This window comes from Panthera onca, chromosome C2 (genome assembly GCF_046562875.1).
Source record: "Panthera onca isolate mPanOnc1 chromosome C2, mPanOnc1 haplotype 2, whole genome shotgun sequence".
Classification (NCBI taxonomy): domain Eukaryota; kingdom Metazoa; phylum Chordata; class Mammalia; order Carnivora; family Felidae; genus Panthera; species Panthera onca.
Genome location: NC_138347.1, coordinates 153,683,998 through 153,696,868, shown reverse-complemented (window position 1 = coordinate 153,696,868; position 12,871 = coordinate 153,683,998).

The following is a 12,871-nucleotide window of genomic DNA, read 5'->3' as shown; positions in this document are numbered from 1 at the left end:
CCCTCCCATCCTCTTGGAAGGGGGGAAAGGTCTAGAGGCCTCCATATACGAGGGGTTAGGACACAGGGCCACAGCCACTGCCTCCTCCGCCCTCTCCCCTTTCTCAAACACTCTAATATAATCCCCAGAGTATTTGTCCCCGAGATTACTTCTTGCAGGTCGTACCTTCTGTCTTACTTTGTCGCCCTACAGACTAGCATATGAGGGCCATTTAAATATTCATGGTGTAACAGATTGGAATGCCAAACCCAGAAGGAATGCCAAACCCAGGCAACCCAGAAGGTTGCCTGTTACTGATTCTCTCTGATGTGTAGTCGGAGACAAGCGTCCAGAGCCTCACCTGCCCACGGACCCCAGAAGTGTTTGCTGAGCAAAGGTAGTAGAGAGGAGCTTGAACCCATAACCCCAAGATCAAGAGTTGCATGTTCTACTGACTAAGCCAGCCAGGTGTCCCAATATGCCTCTTTTAGAAATAACTCCCCGGGGCACCCGAGTGCCTCAGTCAGTTAAGCGTCCAACTCCCGATTTCGGCTCAGGTCACGAGCTCACAGTTGTGAGATCGAGCCCCACGTCATGCTCTGACCTGAGCACCAAGCCAGCTTGGCATTCTCTCTCTCTGCCCCTCCACTGCTAGCTCTTTCTTTCTCTCTCTGTCTCTCTCAAAATAAATAAAAACTTTAAAAAATACTTCTCCACTGCAAGAAAAGGCCACAAATTTGTCCAAAATGTGTAAGGCTGTAAGCCCACAATTCACAGAGGAATACAAGTAATTTCTAAATATATGGAGAGTGAATAAAAAAGATCACTCTCACTAGAGAGCAAAGAAATGAAGAATTACAGCAACAAGGTATCATGGGGAAATACTTAAACAATTAAAAGAATGACCCCAAATGTTGGGGGCTGTCATATACCGCTTAGAGGGGAAATGTACTACATCACGGACAGATTCAGTCTTACGGATGTTTGCCACAGTGAAATGTGGAAATAACCCTAAATGTCCTATGACTCGTAATGGATTTGAATCGGTTATAGAATACCCATATGGGGGGGGGGGGGGCACCTGGGTGGCTCAGTCGGTTGAGCTTCTGACTTCCGCTCAGGTCATGATCTCACAGTTTGTGAGTTTGGGCCCCGTGTCAGGCCCTGTGCTGACAGCTCGGAGCCTGGAGTCTGCTTCGGATTCTGTGTCTCCCTCTCTCTCTGCCCCTAACCCACTTGCATTCTGTCTCTGTCTCTCTCAAAAATAAATAAACATTAAAAAAAATTTTTTTAAAAATATATCCATATGGGAGAATACCATTAATTAAAAAATCATGTTGTAGGGGCGCCTGGGTGGCTCAGTCGGTTAAGCGGCCGACTTCAGCTCAGGTCATGACCTCGCAGTCCGTGAGTTCGAGCCCCGCGTCGGGCTCTGGGCTGATGGCTCGGAGCCTGGAGCCTGCTTCCGATTCTGTGTCTCCCTCTCTCTCTGACCCTCCCCCGTTCATGCTCTGTCTCTCTCTGTCTCAAAAATAAATAAACGTTAAAAGTCATGTTGTAAAAGAACATTTAATGATTGGCTATGTTAGTAAATGAAAAGTACAGTCTACATAAATAGGTGTATAATCCCAAACTGAATTTTTAACACATATAATATATTGAAAATATGCCAAAATGAAACACCATTGAGATTAGGCAGGGTTTTAATTTTCCTTCTTGTACTTTTCTGAATTCCCAGCTGCTCTCCAATGTACATTAATAATCAGAATATAAATGTTATTAAAATGAGACTCTTTAAGGGCTTAATTGAAGAATTCAAATACAAAACATTTCCACTCTATTTACGAATACAATAAAAACAATTCATGTCAGAATTTTCGGGTTGTTTCCACCAACAGTGGGCTTTTAATGTTAGGTGAGCAAACGTCAAATGCATTCCTTCTCTTGTTTCTGCTTTTTCTCGGTAAGATGACGTCACAGGAAATAGGGGGATTGCCAGCCACACAGAAGGCTTTTTGCCTCTTTTTTTTTTTTAAGTTTTTATTTATTTATTTTGAGACAGAGACAGCGTGAGTGGGGGAGGGGCAGAGAGAGCGGGAGAGAGAGACAGAATCCCAAGCAGGCTCCGCACGGTCAGCGCAGAGCCCAAGGCAGGGCTCGAACTCACGAAAGAGCGAGATCATGACCTGAGCTGAAACTGAGAGTCAGATGCTTGACCGGCAGGGCCGTCCAGGCGCCCCGCCCCCGCTTTTGGCTTCTTATTAGGATTTATTAGCAGCCACGGTCTCATGATAGGGAAGAATGCTTTATATCTCTTCCTTAGAACACAGAGGGCTTGGTGGTTGAGTCTGCTTTTTTTTAAGCAACCGGGCAGTCTGTTTATAGGATGAAATTGTTAAGTACAAATGGTAATGACATACAGTTGATGGCTAATACGTACCAAGTGCCTACTATGTGCCTGACATCAATCACGCCATTTCATTCTTACAAGAAAACCCACGAGGGAGTCATGACTGCATCCCTGTTTGACACACAGGGACACTGCAGCAGAGAGAAGTTAAGCTACTTGCCGCGGTGACACAGAAAGTCGTGGCACTACAGTGCACACCTAGGTGACGTGACCTTGAACTACAGTCTGAAAGGCCAGGACAGGGGCTCAAAGGTCAGCACCCAGTCAATCCCCAAGGCATGTGATGATTTGGCTGGCACCGAGCCCTCACTTCCAGGGTCTTTTTTGGTGTGATGAAAGCCCAAAGTAGATAGTCTCACAGCTGTGGTGCTGGCTGGCAGTCATTTTCACTGTGTCCCCATCAGGATTCAAGGTCCAGTTGTGGGGAGGTGTCATGGGCTGCCTGGCTACACCCAAGGAAGTAGAAATAAGAAAAATACAAGTGCCCTCGGTAGATTTTTTTAAACCAGCAAGTCTGAAACAAAGCAGATCCAGGTTCTTATAGCTTTTATTACTTGTTGTCTATATACACATGAAACCCTGTAACTGCCTTATAGGAATAGAGCAAAAACTTCAGACGGGGCTGGGCATGGGGCCACTAAAAATGGGCACAGGGAAGCTTTACCTTCATGCGTCATCTGAGCACTAGAAATCTTGATAGCAAATTCACTTTTCTTGTTCTTGGGGTTTTTTTTTTTTCTTTTTTATGAAAATCCTTTCAAAAACCCCTGCAAAGACAGTCAATGATTTAAGACGAACCCTGGAATGCTGGGGATAGACAGTTCCGAACCAAGGCCAGGGGGAAGAGTTCTTAAAACTGACTCCTTCCTACTCCCCACAGGAGAGAAGGTGGCCACAGACAGTCTGGGATAGAAATCCAAAGTCAGAACTCATTCTGGAGATTCCAATTTGTTTTCTTTGCCCTTCTTTCTTTTTTCTTTTTCTTCTCTTTTCTCTTCTTTCCCCCCTCCTCCCCCCGGGGGAAGGCTTGTAAATGCTGATGGGGAAGACTAGAGGTTTTCTGGAGAAACTCACCCAAATTTTTTTCAAAAGGCCTGTGGAAAAGTATGAGGTGCTGGACCCAAGCTTTTCCTACCTGGGTGTTTAATTAGAACAAGAAAGACCAGATCACCGTGTGCACCCCGCAGACGTCTCACCAGCCTGCACCAACCCACCAAAGCCCAGCTCAGTGGCCTGCCATAAACCCCAGGGCTGGCCTAATCCAGCCAACCCCCTTTATCCAACAACTTTAAATGACTTCCACCTTAATTTATAGCCTCAATTACCCCCAACTACATGTTCACCAAAGTCAGGATGGTGATTTGAAAACCAATGGACTAGTTCAGCATCAAACCACCCTTGTGAAATTTACATCCTAAACGTAAATAAATAACAATCTCCCTAATATGTGGGGTCTCTTGACTGCTTTTATTTATTTTTTTTTTTAAATTTTTTTTTTCAACGTTTTTTATTTATTTTTGGGACAGAGAGAGACAGAGCATGAACGGGGGAGGGGCAGAGAGAGAGGGAGACACAGAATCAGAAGCAGGCTCCAGGCTCCGAGCCATCAGCCCAGAGCCCGACGCGGGGCTCGAACTCACGGACCGCGAGATGGTGACCTGGCTGAAGTCGGACGCTTAACCGACTGTGCCACCCAGGCGCCCCTCTTGACTGCTTTTAAAGCTATGCCTCTTTTAATGAAATTTTCACTTACTCACCCAACATATTCGTGCCTCTCAAGAGGATCTAGAACTTTAGATTACTCCAATGTTAATATTTACATGGAATTAACCTGGGTGAGGCACTGTCCTGGGCATCGGGGGTTTCGTGGTGAAAGGGCAACCACTATTTCACCTGCAAGAAGTTTATTGTCTGTTAGAGAGATGGACATAAAATAAATAACCACACAAATATTATAGCTAACGGATTGTTCCTCTGAAGCAGAAAAGTAGAGGGTAAAAGAAAGCTTATAAAATGAGAATATAACTTTAGAATGGGGAGGGCAAGTGACATGTAAGCCAAGCCCCAAAAATGAGTAGTTGGCCCAGTGAAGAATAGGGCCAGGGGAACAGTATATGCAAAGGCCCTGAGCTTCATCGTTCAAGAACTGCCAGGGGGTGGGGACAGAAGTGAGGCTGGGAAGTAATTGGTAATTGCTGTAAGAGATAAATAATCTGGGATCATGAAGGCCGACCAAGGATACCAGAATTCATCTTACATACGATTGAGAAAGCAGCCCTGTCCACTCCAACTTTCTATGATGACGGGAATGTTCTGTTTTGTACTGAGACAGTGGCCACCAGCCACCTGTGGCTATTACGCATTTGAAATGTGGCTGGTACAGAAGAACTGAACTGTTTGTTTCAGCTTCACTAACCTTAATTTACACAGCCACCTGTGACCCATGGCTACCATACTGGATAGGACAGCACCAGAGGCTTTTGAGCTGGGGATTAACAAAAACTAACTCCCTCATGCTGGCTGCAGGCAAGATGGAGAGAAATGAACCAGTGTAAGGCACATTCAGGAGGCAGACACTCTCCATGGGACTAAAGGGCAGGAAGAGTCAACTCCAAAGCTTTTAGTCAAAATTAGCCTTGCGTTACAGAAATAGGAGCTCTAGGGGTCCCTGGGTGGCTCAGTCGGTTATGCGTCCGACTTCAGCTCAGGTCATGAGCTCACGGTCTGTGGGTTCAGGCCCCGCGTCGGGCTCTGTGCTGACAGCTCAGAGCCTGGAACCTGCTTCAGATTCTGTGTCTCCCTCTCTCTCTACCCCTCCCCCACTCGTGCTCTGTCTCTCTCAAAAATAAACATTAAAAAATTTTTTTTAAAGAAATATAGAAAGCTCTGGTTTCAAACACAAATGGATATAATGTTGAATTATCTTACACACACACACACACACACACACACAGCCTCGCCCTGAGGATCCATTCTGATGGCACTGAATCCAACGGTGTGAAGTACCCAATTTGGGGAAACACACAGAAGCCTGACAATGGATCACGTGTGACCGTCAGGGATGTGCCAGGTAGAAATATATTCTACAGGAAAAAGAGAAAAAAGGATCAAGAGAAAATCTCTAACATTTTAAAATATATTTACAAAACTTATCTGATTTTTAAAGGATGATACTAACATGGGAGTAGGCAGATGGGTGGGACAAAATAGAATATCCAGAAACAAATATATACTACTATCAAAGAACTCCATGTGTGATAAGGACGGAGTTTTAATAGATAGGAAAAGAATGAGTCACTTTGGTACAACTGGCTGACCATCTGGAAAAGAAGTTAAATTTCTAACTCATACCGTGTGCTAGGCTAAACAATGGACACACACACCCCCGCCAAATCTGCCTGCGCCCCAATCCCCAGAACCCGTGAATGCAAAAGGGACTTTGGATATGTAGTTAAGATTATAGGCCTTTAGACAAGGATATCATCCTGGATTATCTGGGTGAGCCCAGCCTAATCACTGAACGCTTACAAGCAGGAAACCTCTCTGGCTGGAGTCAGGAAGATGCCAGGGAAGAAGGCGGGAGAGATGTGGCACATGATGTGGAACAAGGGAAAGCCCAGCCCCATCACTGACTGCCTTGCTGGTGGAGAGAAGGCAACGTCAAGAGGAAGGGAGGCAGCCCTGGAACCTGACAGAGGCCCCTGGGTGACAGTCAGTGAGGACACAGGGCCCTCAACACTACAGCTATAAGAACTAGATCCTGCCTGCAACGTGAATGAGCCTAGAAGGCGCTTCTCTGCAGACCTTCCTGTAAGAGCCCAGCCAGCCAACACCTTGACCTCAGCCAAGCTAACCCAGACTTCGGACCCATAGACTGTGACACAACCCGTTTATGTGGCCAAGTCTGTGGCATTTGACACGGGGGCAATAGAAAACCAATACAAATCATATGATAAAATGCACAGCAACACAAAGAACCTCAAAAATATGTTGAACAAAAGAAGCCAGACTCAAAAGAGGACACACTGTGTGATCCCATTTGGATGACATTCTAGAACCGGCAAATCTCAGAAATCAGAACAGCGGTTGCCTAAGGAGGGAGGGCCACTTTTGCGGGGAATGGAAATGTTCTAGATTTCGATGCACTGGTGGCCACACAGGTATATATACCTGCAAAAGCTCATTGAACAGTGCACTCAAAATCTGTGCCTTCTATTACATGCAAATAGCTCATTTAAAAAAAAATTGAGGAAAAGAAACCATAAAAGCCGTAAAAGAAAATGTAGGTACACATTGTAGATCATCTTCAGCTGCTCTAGGAGGAAATTTGGGAATACTGAACCAAGTGACACATCCACACGGCCTTTGAGCTGGCGATTCCACTTCCGGAAATCAATCTTACAGACTGATTGCACACACTGGAAACGGAACATGTACAAGATTATTCACTTGTCAAGCTGTTTGTAATTAGAAAAGACTGGGACCAGCATTAATGCCCATTGACAGGAGACTGGTTTAATAAATCACAGTGCAGCTCTCCACCACAAAGTCTTACAAAAGTGTTTAAAAAGAAAGAACGAGGGGTGCCTGGGTGGCTCAGTTGGTTAAGCTCCGACTTCAGCTCAGGTCATGATCTCGCAGTCTGTGGGTTCGAGCCCCGCGTCAGGCTCTGTGCTGACAGCTCGGAGCCTGGAGCCTGCTTCGGATTCTGTGTCTCCTTCTCTGTCTGCCCCTCTCCTGCTCATGCTCTGTCTCTCTGTCTCTCTCTTAAAAAAAATTTTTTTAGGGGCGCCTGGGTGGCTCAGTCGGTTAAGCGTCTGACTTCAGCTCAGGTCACGATCTCGCAGTCCGTGGGTTCGAGCCCCGCATTGGGCTCTGGGCTGATGGCTCAGAGCCTGGAGCCTGCTTCCCATTCTGTGTCTCCCTCTCTCTCTCTCTCTGCCCCGCCCCCATTCATGCTCTGTCTCTCTCTGTCTCAAAAATAAATAAACGTTAAAAAAAATTTTTTTTTTTAAATTAAAAAAAAATTTTTTTAAACTATGAGGCTGATCTAAGTAAGAGGAAGCCATGTCAAGATGCGCGATGACGTGAATAAAGCAAACTGGAGAACAATATGTAGAGCAACTTGGAAAGCTTAGGGACATATTTGTGTATGTGTGTACGCTCGATCTACTGGGAGAAGTTCTGGAAGGCCTTAAGAAGCGAACAAGAGGGGCACCTGGGTGGCTCAGTCAGTTAAGCGTCCGACTTCAGCTCAGGTCACGATCTCACGGTCCGTGAGTTCGAGCCCCGCGTCGGGCTCTGGGCTGATGGCTCAGAGCCTGGAGCCTGCTTCCGATTCTGTGTCTCCCTCTCTCTCTGCCCCTCCCCCGTTCATGCTCTGTCTCTCTCTGTCTCAAAAATAAATAAACGTTAAAAAAAATTAAAAAAAAAAAAGAAGCGAACAAGAGTGGTTATCTTTGGGGAGTAGGTCTGGGAATGGGAAGAACATTCCCAAACTATGATAGAATAAACTTCTGTTGACTTCAGTCACCCACTTTGTGGTAATTTGTTATCGCAGCCCTAGCAAACGAGTATGACACCCTCACTGAATATGCTCACAGAATCATATAAATAAAAAGGACTTAATAAAGTGACATTATTAGGCTAGTTTCCAGAGCAAGGAAACCAAGGCTCAAAGATTTGGGGGCCTGACCACAGTCACAATATAGTGAGCACCAGAGTTCAAACCTGGGCTTATCTCCTGGACCCCGGCACCCTGGTCCACACCACCTGTTGCGGGGGCAAAAGAGCCAGGGCCAGAACCCAGGTCTTGCCCCTGGTCTGTGAAGGTTTCGGTTAACGGTACCGGCCGTGACAACCTCCATAGGTTATTTGAGTGTAATTCCTGCAACATTTACAGAACCTTTGCTTTGTTTACCCAGCAAAGAGAAAATATTTGGTAGAAAACACAGCCTTAGTATTTGCCTGTTTCCACAGGGGATCCCTGAAATTACCAGTCAGTTAAATAGCTATAGCCGAGAAAATCGGAGATTTGAGGCCTTGGATGAGGGGAGAGAGGGGGTCAGCACTGCAACATCTGAAAATGGCCCCCAACTTTCTCCTTCTCTGCTGTGATTGTTCCTTTGAAAAGAAGGGTCCACACTTGCTTACAGGCCTTAATAAATCCTTGTCTAACGTGAAGCTGTAAAGAGGCACGAAATGGGCAAGCTGCTCTCCTTTCCCCCCTTTCTAGCGAATGAAAATAACGATTCAAATTGCTTAGGTAAAAGAAGGAAAGTTCTACAAGGCGGCCAATGAACCGACGTGAACGCACTCTGGGATGGCTGCTTGGCTCACTATAGAGCCTTCTGACAGGAGGTGTGAGGTGCACAGAGGCAAACCCCAGCCCTCACACCTGTTCTATGTGCCAGACCTGCAGGCCAGCGTTCCCCGACAGAACCTTTCCCTGGGACTTTGAACCTGAACTTTGGGAAGAGCTCCTCTGGTAGTGGCAGCTGAGGTAGGAGGCTCCAAAGGGGTACAGCCTTACCCCCACCCCGAGAAGAAGCCACTCTGGACTGAGAGTGGACAGAGAGCGGAAGAGGCAGAAAGAGGGGCTCCCTCCACATTCCCCTGCCTCTTCCCTAGTTACTGAAGTCATGGGCCACCTTCTAGAACTTTCCTTCTTTTACCTAAGCAATTTGAATCGTTGTTATTTTCGTTTGCTAAAAAGGGGGAAAGGAGAGTAGCGTGCCCATTTCATGCCTCTTTATAGCTTCACGTTAGACAAGGGTCTAAATCAGGGGTGTCCTGCCTCCACCCCACTCCAGACATCTCTAGTCACAGTATCCCTCCCTGCAGGGCTCGACGAGGCCTCAGAATCTTTCCCTCCACACTGACCCTAGGAGGTACACCCTGCCCCAGACGAATCTTATGTGCCACTCCCAGTTGCCTACCAAAGATTTGGGCCAAAAACCAACTTGGGCATCTAAGCACGAACACCCACAGTGCCGTGACTAGGAAACAACAGGCCGAAGACAAGTCAGCTCTTCCCCACCTAGGCATACAGCTTCCAGAAGACCTGTCCCCAGGTCTGGCCCACACACACCCTCCAGAGACATCTTCCTCGTCGGCCTGGGTTACTACAGTATCCGCCTTGCCACCCTCCCCTTACCCCAGCCTCACCCGACTCCAGCTTGGCCTCCTCCCCGCCACCAGGGAGATGGTCCCCAAATCCATCACATCGCCTTCTGTGTGGGGTTAAAAAGCCTCCAGGATCGGGGCACCAGGGTGACTCAGTTGGTTAAGTGTCCGACTTCGGCTCAGGGCATGATCTTGCAGTTCGTGGGTTCGAGCCCCGTGTCGGGCTCTGTGCTGACCGCTCAGAGCCTGGAGCCTGCTTTGGATTCTGTCTCTCTCTCTGCCCCTCTCCCGCTCCTGCTCTGTCTGTCTCTCTCAAAAATAAATAAACATTTAAAAATTAAATAAATAAATAAATAAACATTAAAAGGAATTTTTAAGTGTACCATCATATATGAAAATAAATTCAAAATGAATGAAAGACCTAAATATAAGACAGGAAACCATCAAAATCCTGGAGGAGAAAACAGGCAACAACCTCTTTGACATCATCCATAGCAACTACTAGATATGTCTCTGGAGGCAAGGGAACCAAAAGCAAAAATGAACTCTTGGGACCTCATCAACCTAAAAAGCTTCTGCACAGCAAAGGAAACAATCGACAAAACTAAAAGGCAACCTACAGAATGGGAGAAGATATTTGCAAACGACATATTGGATACAATCTTGTAAAGATCCAAAATCTATAAAGAACTTTTCAAACTCAACACCCAAAACATAAACAGTCCAGTTCAAAAATGGGCAGAAGACATGAATAAATATTTTTCCAAAGAAGACATACAGATGATTAACAGACACATTAAAAAGATGCTCAACATCACTCATCATCAGGGAAATAGAAATCAGAACTATAATGAGATATCACCTCACACCCGTCAGAATGACTAAAATTAACAACACAGGAAACAACAGATGTTGGGGAAAATGCGGAGAAAGGGGAACCCTCTTACACTGTTGATAGGAATGAATGCAAACTGGTGCAGCCACTCTAGAAAACGGTATGGAGGCTCCTCAAAAAGTTAAAAATAGAACTACCCTATAATCCAGCAATTGCACTACCACTTACCCAAAAGATACAAAAATGCTGATTCAAAGGGTTACATACACCCTGCTGTTTACAGCAGCATTATTGACAACAGCCAAACTACGGAAAGAGCCCAAATGTCCATCAACTGGTGCATGGATAAAGAAGATGTGATCATGGTAATTGGGGCGCCAGGGTGGCTCAGTCATTTAAGCATTCGACTCTTGGTTTTGGCTCAGGTCATGATTTCATGCTTCATGGATTCAAGCCCCACCTGGGGCTCCATGCCAACGATGAAGAGCCTGCTTGGGATTCGCTCTCTCTCCCTCCCTCTCTCTGCCCCCCCACCACCTCTTCTTCTCAAAATAAATAAATAAACTTAAAAAAAAAAAAAGAAGACGTGATAATACATATACAACGGAATATTACTCAGCCATAAAAAAGGATGAAGTCTTGCCACTTGCAAAGATGGGGATGGAACTAGAGTGTATTACGCGAAGCAAGGTAAGTCAGTCCGGGAAAGACAAATATCATAAGATTTCGCTCATATGTGGAATGTAAGAAACAAAACCAATGAACATAGTGGGGGGGTGAGAGAAAGGCAAACCATAAAACAGACTCTTTTTTTTTTTTTTTAATTTTTTTAACGTTTATTTTTGAGACAGAGAGAGTCAGAGCATGAATGGGGGAGGGTCAGAGAGAGAGGGAGACACAGAATCTGCCAACAGGCTCCAGGCTCTGAGCTGTCAGCACAGAGCCCGACGCGGGGCTCGAACTCGCAAGCCGCGAGATCGTGACCTGAGCCGAAGTTGGACGGTTAACCGACTGAGCCACCCAGGCGCCCCTAAAACAGACTCTTAACTATAGAAAACAAACTGAGAGTTGCTGAAGGAGAGATGGGTGGGGGGATGGGCTAAATGGGGGATGGGCATTAAGGAGGGCACTTGTTGGCATGAGCACTAAATGTGGCAGGTAAGTGATAAATCATTACATTCTACACCTGAAACTAATATTACACTGCATGTTAACTAACTGGAATTTAAATAAAAACTTGAAAAAGGAAAAAAAAGGATACCATGGAGCCAAGGGTATCTGGGTGGCTCAGTCAGTAGAGCATGTGACTCTTTGATCTCTGGGTCATGAGTTTGAACCCCACATGGGGCACAAAGTTTACTTAAAATTTTTTTAATAAAAAAAAAATGTTGGGGCGCCTGGGTGGCTCAGTCGGTTGAGTGTCCGACTTCAGCTCAGGTCATGATCTCGCAGCTCTTGAGTTCGAGCCCCGCGTCGGTCTCTGTGCCGACAGCTCGGGGCCTGGAGCCTGCTTCGGATTCTGTGTCTCCTCCTCTCTCTCTGCCCCTCCCCCACTTGCATTCTGTCTCTGTCTCTCTCAAAAATAAATATTTTAAAAAAATTTTTTTAATGTCTACGTGTACCCTCCACCGTCCCATAATTTCACAAAATAAGGAACATTTTAACTCCAAAAAAAAAAGAAGAAGAAGGAAGAATGTAAACTCAGACTAAAGAATGCCGTTCTTGGAAAAGGATCGGCCAAGGTCTTTGCATCGTAGGCTTCGATAGTGTGCCGATGGTATGAGCTTTGAGAGACAGACATTCCAAATTCCCAAAACCACACCAGGTCTCTGAAAGCTACTCAAGAAATATCGCTGCATGCAAAGCTGGCTCAGCCGCAACTCCTACTTCTGAACTGGAGTCCTGGACTCTCGACGTCCCTCCCAGTCAGGGGCTACCGGTGGGCACGGTCTCTCCTCAGTGTGTGCACAGATCGGCACCCTTCCATTTTGCTGTTGGAATGAGAGCAGCCTGAGGTAACATCGGCTAAAATTTATTGAGCACTTACTACGTGCCGGGCCCCGTGCTGAGACCTTCTCCGGCATTTTCTCACGGAACATCCCTAACGGTGCTAGTGAAGGAGGTGTAAGTATTATCCTGGCTGTACACATCAGGAAATTTTTTTGATCAAGGTGAAGGGATTTCTCCAAGCAAGGTACAAACCCAAGTCTGCTACCAAAAATCTGTGTCCACAGCTCCTCGGGGAGATGGATGTAGGAAGGGTGAGGGTGACTGGGGAAAACATAAAGGACGGCCTTCAAAATTGAAATCAAATCCAGGAGTGCCTGCCTGGCTCAGTTGGTAGCACATGCAACTCCTGATCTCAGAGTTGCGAGCTGGAGCCCCACACTGGGTATAGAGAGTCCTTAAAAATAGGGCACCTGGATGGCTCAGTCGGTTGAGCATCCAACTCTTGATTTCAGCTCAGGTCTCACGGTTCATGGGATCGAGCCCCACATCGGGCTCTGCGCTGACAGCACGGA